Here is a 5,851-nt window from a genome sequence, read left to right on the forward strand (position 1 = left end):
GGTGCATCTGTAAATAAACTTGAATTTTGGGGGGCAAAGTTTTTAGCTGACTAATGGAAGTCAAGAGAAAACAGATGCATGTTGATGGTTGATTTATATTTAAATTCTCAAGAGCTGTGGGCCACCAGGCCTTCAGTCTTACATTAGAATCATTTGTCCATTGGTAAAAATAAGTTAGACAAAACAAGCATTAGGTCATAAGAGGAAATATACAACATGTTATATGAAACATTCTTTAATAAAAAAATGTTTCACTTTCATTGCTTAGATGAATGTTAAGCACTAAATATCTATTTTATCCTTGTTCCAGGTCTGAAGAACTGTTGCCGACTACAACAGTGCCAGCATTCCAACTTTATTAAACCTACCAACATCTTAAAATGGACTTTCCTGTGGTGGTACCCTTTATGAAATGGATGACAGCTACTACATCAGTTTGCACATTCTAATCACTTTCCAGTATCACGAGAGATTTTTACTTATAAATAATCTATGTGTATGCAACTGGTAAAACCAGAGCCTACATCCAGTATTACTGATAAGAGACATTGTTCATCCACCAATGTTGTACATGTATGAAAACTGTACTGTATACTGCAACAAACCCCATACTTCCTATTGGAGAGTACAATAATGTAAATCCTAAAAGCACCACTATTTTAGCATAATAAAAGAAAGTCCAAAGAGCTCCTATATAGACTACTCCAGATAACTTTGCTTCATCGGTATTTGTAGCTTATTGTAACTTTTTTAAAAGAAATACAGGATCATCATTGTATTGTACAAAAGCGCTTTGATTAACTCAACAGCTATATAGTTTTTTAATTTTAGGATAAAAAAACCTGTGGAGACAGTGATCTAGTCTTTAAAATGAGTCCTTTCAGTATGATGTCTGACTATAGACATTGCCTTTAATATCTGTTGGGAAGGAAATGTCCAGATTTTTCAACCTTTTATTGTATGTTTCCTTTTCCTTGTTTACATAGGGAACAATGTTTATAGTTGTGTGTACAGTGGGGGTCTACAACAAGAAGTGTATATTTTAAAACAATTTTTTAATGATTTAACAATTTTTTGTAAATCATTTTTGGGCTTCTGCAGCTGTAGATTCTCACTGTGAATTCCCTTGCTTGCTCATGCATAAGTGTATTTGCAATACCAAATATACAGGTTTAGTATTTTTGCCTGTTAGTGATTGTTTTACATGTGTAATGTTTTGGTTGAGATGTTAAATGGTGGACGAGTACTGTGGATGTGAATGTGGGAAGTAATTTTAATCATGTGTAATTGGTCCCAGGGCCTAAGTTGCAGTAATTACCTTTTTGCAGATTTATTTAACAATGCCTTGTTGCTTTGTATGCATTAACGTTTGGGTGTAAAGATTGCGTGTAAAATCCAACAGGGAGCCACAGTATTTAAATTGACCAACTTAATGTTACAACTGCTTTGAGGTGGCCAAATGTAAACTAAAAGCCTTAATTAAAAGTGGTGCAATTTTGTATGACTTAGCATCAGTAGTTCAATAAATTTGGATTGCCATGCAAGGGCTTGCATTACAACTTCCTGTAACTGAATGTGTTTGTGTAATATTTCAGTGAGGTTAGCAATAAGATGTTAACATGTAAATTCTGGAGAAATAGAACTTGGGGTCACCTGCTTTGTTGGTATGAATGTTTCTTTAGAAGTCAAGTCAATTAAACCCATGTTCTTGGTAATTGTGACCACACTCCACAGACTGCTAGCACTGTAATAACGTATTAAACATTCCAGTGTCAGGTAACTGAACAGTGCATCCAAGCATTAGATATTTTAAGCTTATTTTTTAACAAATGTAAATGTAGTTTTGTTTTGGGGTGAGTGACAGGGAGAGAAGTACATTTTAAAAAGGATACACCAACAGGTTAAGGAGTATGATACACTGTAAGACACCTAGGGCTACATTCTGTTCACAGCTACTTGGGTTTGAAAAGCATCCTGCAGGAAGCTGTTTCATTCTGAGAAGCTGTTTAGTTTTAGATTGAAACCATTTTTGTTACACAGCTCAAAATGTCTGTGTTTAAGGTGCAGAGAATACCAGTCTGAGCTACAAGCATTAAACAAGGCTGAAGCAAGTGTCACTTAAATACAAGGGCACTAGAGATTCTCCTGCAGTATGCGGTGGTGAAGAATGCTGGACCACATTTATCTGCATCGGTGCCATTTGGTAGAACTATGGCAGGTGGTGAATGGTTTCGTAATTCCAGGTTACCTTTGGCTAAAGCAAAAATAATGTTTTTACAATTTGTCTAGTATGCATGATTATACTTTATATAGAGCTGCTGATAAGGGGCATACTTAAAACATCTAGGTATAGCAGCTTTTATTATTTATTATTAAAATTTGTATCCTGCCTTTCTGCCCTCACAAAGGCCAGCCACCAAGGCTGCTAACAATTTAAAACATACATGATTAAATCACATTTTAAAATTATAATCAATCACCCCAATACATATTAAAGCAAATTAAAAACAGTTAAAATACATATAAAGACACAACAATAGCAATTAAAGCATTGGTCAGGAAGGAGGGGATCACTGAGGAAATGCCAAATGAAGCAAAAAAAAAAAGTCTTCATCTGCTGACAGAAGATGGCAACAGAAGAGGACAGGAGACAGTTCTAGAGCTTTGAAGCCATGACTTGAGAAGGCCCTTTCCTGGGTTCCAGGGCCTCTGAAGATTACCATAGTGGTTGGGTGCTAGAGATTTAATAAGTAGAAGAAAACGTTTAATGTAGAAAACTGTTGTGTCCACTCGTCTACCTTTTTAACACAGTTTTTGCACTAATCTTTTAGTGCTGCATGCTGGAGAGCCAGCATGATGTAGTGGTTAAGAACAGCAGACTGTAGTCTGGAGAACTGAGTTGGATTCCCCACTCCTCCAGATGAAGCCTGCTGCTCTCTTTTGGGGAGTAGGAGGGAATGCAGTTGTAAGCTGCTTTGAGACTCCTCAAGGTAGAGAAAATGGTGGTATAAAACCTCCCCTTAATGTTCTAAGTGTTTTTTTAGATCCTCGGCTCTCAACAGGATATATGCTTGTCAACTTTTGAACAAAGGCAGACTGCAAGCTAGCAATAATGTATAGGTGGCTAATAGAGCCATCTGATCAAATTAAAAAATGATAGAACAAACTTGAATGGTGACACAGTCAGTCCTCTGCCCCCGCTTTTTTAGAAAATTGAGCATGAAAAGATTGTACCAACTGCCATGTGAGAAAAGGACTAGTGTAATCAATGACAGTTTGGAGAGTGTTGGGAGAAGTTCTCAGAGTGCTGTAACTGGAATTTACAGATAAAATACACTTGCTCAGATGCCTGTTGCAGTTGACAAATATAAATGTGATTTGCAGGAATATAAGTGACAAACTGAATTGCATTTATTCTGGCTAGTGGTAGCTGTTTGCAAGGATCAGGATGCTAAGCTGTCACAAAAATGGGTATTTTTTTTCTAAGTCCTCACTTGTGGAATTATGGCGACATATTATAATGATCAGCAGATGGCCTCATCTAATGCCTGTGGAGTGTATGTGTGGGGGTTTTGTGTGTGTGTGTGTATTTCCTGGTTTTTCGGAACCAGATCTAAACAATATAGATTTATTGCTTGCTGACATGCTTTGATCTGGAGGGTAGTTGTGATGCTTTTCCTGAGGCTCTGCATTTGTTTTCAAGCATTTGTAGAAACTGTTATTTGGGTAATTCTCAGCTGCTAGACAGTGTTATGGTAGAAGTTAATTATCACCATAGCAGCTGTTCTTGACCCTACTGATTAGTACGGAGTACTGAGGCCACAGCAATAGCCACAAAGTTGCATCCCTTTTCAAACAAGAACCTTTTAATCGGCCTTGAAAGAAAGGAAAATTCAAGAGGGAATTGTACTGCTCTGTTACCCCTTTAATTTTTCTCAGGGCTGAAAGGCTTACCCTATTTGTGTTAGTGGCAGGATTTCTATGTGATAGGAAAAACTAGACTATGTCTCTATACCCCTATAAAATATATAGTACCTAAATGTTGTAGGTTTCAAAATTGGGGGGCAAATTTTGCCAATCTTTTTAAAATTTTCTCAAAGGTGCATCTATCAGTTACTAGTTAGAAACTGCTTTAGTACTGGTGTGACAGTATAAATGGGGTCACAATCCAACACAAAGTTGAGTGTTCCTGTTCCTGCCAAGCATGCTTATTTAACTTGGATTGCTGCCTTGGCCTGAACACTTCTATCAGAGCCATGCATACTTTTCAAAATGCTAAAATCATTCCCCACTTAAGTGGTAAACACCTCAAGCCTGCCTGGAGAGCTAGCTAAATATGGGCTTTGCTTTTCATCAGTTGTACATGCTGTGCACATTATGTCCACAGTAAACCTGGGAAATAGGCTCTTAATTTTGTCAGTGGGAGACAGAAGGTATCTGCATTTCTGCAAGATAGTCATGGAGTGGGTTATTTTGTGTAATGGACTTTGTTGGTTTTATTTTACCAAATGGTCCAAAATCCAGCACCATTCAAATCCCACCATAGGTGAGGTGCTCTTTTCAGCAATGTTTCACATGTATTGTTTGCTGCCTATTCCAGGGGCAGACTCCCCCTTCTCTGTAGCCTATACATAAAAGGTGGACTGAGGCAATAAGCCAGTAGCTGTATTTCTTCTTGCTTTGAAAAGGAGCAGGCTGGTCTAGATAGCTGTTTCATATATTAACTTTCCTATGCGAATTGGTGGGGGAGGATGTGTTTTGTAGTGCGTGCAATAGTAAATTACCACCCAAAGCAGGGATAGTTTTGTAAGCCCACTGACACCCTGATCAGGCTGGCCCAATCTCGTCAGATCTGGAAAGTTAAGCAGGGTCAGCCCTACTTAATATTTGGAAGGAAGACCAGGGATGGCAAAAACCCCGCTGCTTCCCTCTTGCCTTGAAAACCCTGCCATGTCGCCATAAATCGGCTCCGACTCGACCGCGTTTTTCACCACCAAGCCCACTGACTTCAATTGATTGAGAAGACTGTACATCTACTTGGGAATACCGGGCTCAAGAGTATGCAAGCCTCGCAGTTACGCAGGGTTGAAATGTGATGCTGATAGACTTAAAAACACTTCTCAGTGGGGCTTTGCCTTGGCATTATTTCACCGTTTCCTTACACTCATGGGAAGTAATAGAAAAAGCCGCTTAGAAAGTGCCACTCCACGGCGCGAGTCTCATCCACGCCTCCGACAAAAAACCCTCCGAGGTTTATGGAGAATTGGAGATAGCTGCAGTTACAGTCACAGTTGACGCGCTGCTGACGGGACGTCAGTCACAAAGCGAACCCTTCTCTCCGAATACGGCGGTGCACAAAGGAAGAATTTTTACAACATCCCAAACGAAACTTCATTGGCAGACCCACTACATTTAACGCGGGCGTGTCCTCTTCCTGTTCTAACCTTCAGGCGATAAACTTCCCTCAACGGCAGACGCCGCAAGAGGCAGAGCCCGGAAACGCCCCTCTTACGCGGTAGGCGGCGCTCCAAAGGCTCCGCGATGCCGTCTTCCTTTGCTCCAACGCCGCAATGGCTCGGCCGGGGGGCCACTGCGCATGACGAAGACGAGCCACAGACTCACTTTGCGCTTCCACGCCGGAGATAACCTGCAACCCAGCGGCGAGGCTACCAACGCCTGACTCCTTCCTTTGCGCACGCGCACTTAAGTGCCCATGTCGTCCTCAAGCGATTCCCGTATTAACAACGTGGGGGGGTGGGGGGATAAACGACCGGCGTGATGCTCGGCGTCTTTAGTTTCACTTCCGGTTCAAGAGTCGCACTTCCGGAGAGCGGGAAGCCTCAAGGGTTCG

The 5,851-nt window shown here is 40.6% G+C and overlaps 1 protein-coding gene across 1 annotated transcript in view; it reads left to right on the top strand.

Annotated features, from left to right (window-relative positions):
• Positions 1–1,569, top strand: part of RAP1B (RAP1B, member of RAS oncogene family) — a 32,645-nt gene extending 31,076 nt beyond the window's left edge. Inside the window, exon 8 of the mRNA XM_056846017.1 lies at positions 311–1,569. The gene's annotated coding sequence lies outside the window, so the exon portion shown is untranslated. The remainder of the gene's footprint in view (positions 1–310) is intronic.
• The last annotated feature ends 4,282 nt before the right edge of the window (positions 1,570–5,851 follow it).

The sequence above is a fragment of the Euleptes europaea genome, chromosome 3 (assembly GCF_029931775.1).
Source record: "Euleptes europaea isolate rEulEur1 chromosome 3, rEulEur1.hap1, whole genome shotgun sequence".
NCBI classification, from domain to species: domain Eukaryota; kingdom Metazoa; phylum Chordata; class Lepidosauria; order Squamata; family Sphaerodactylidae; genus Euleptes; species Euleptes europaea.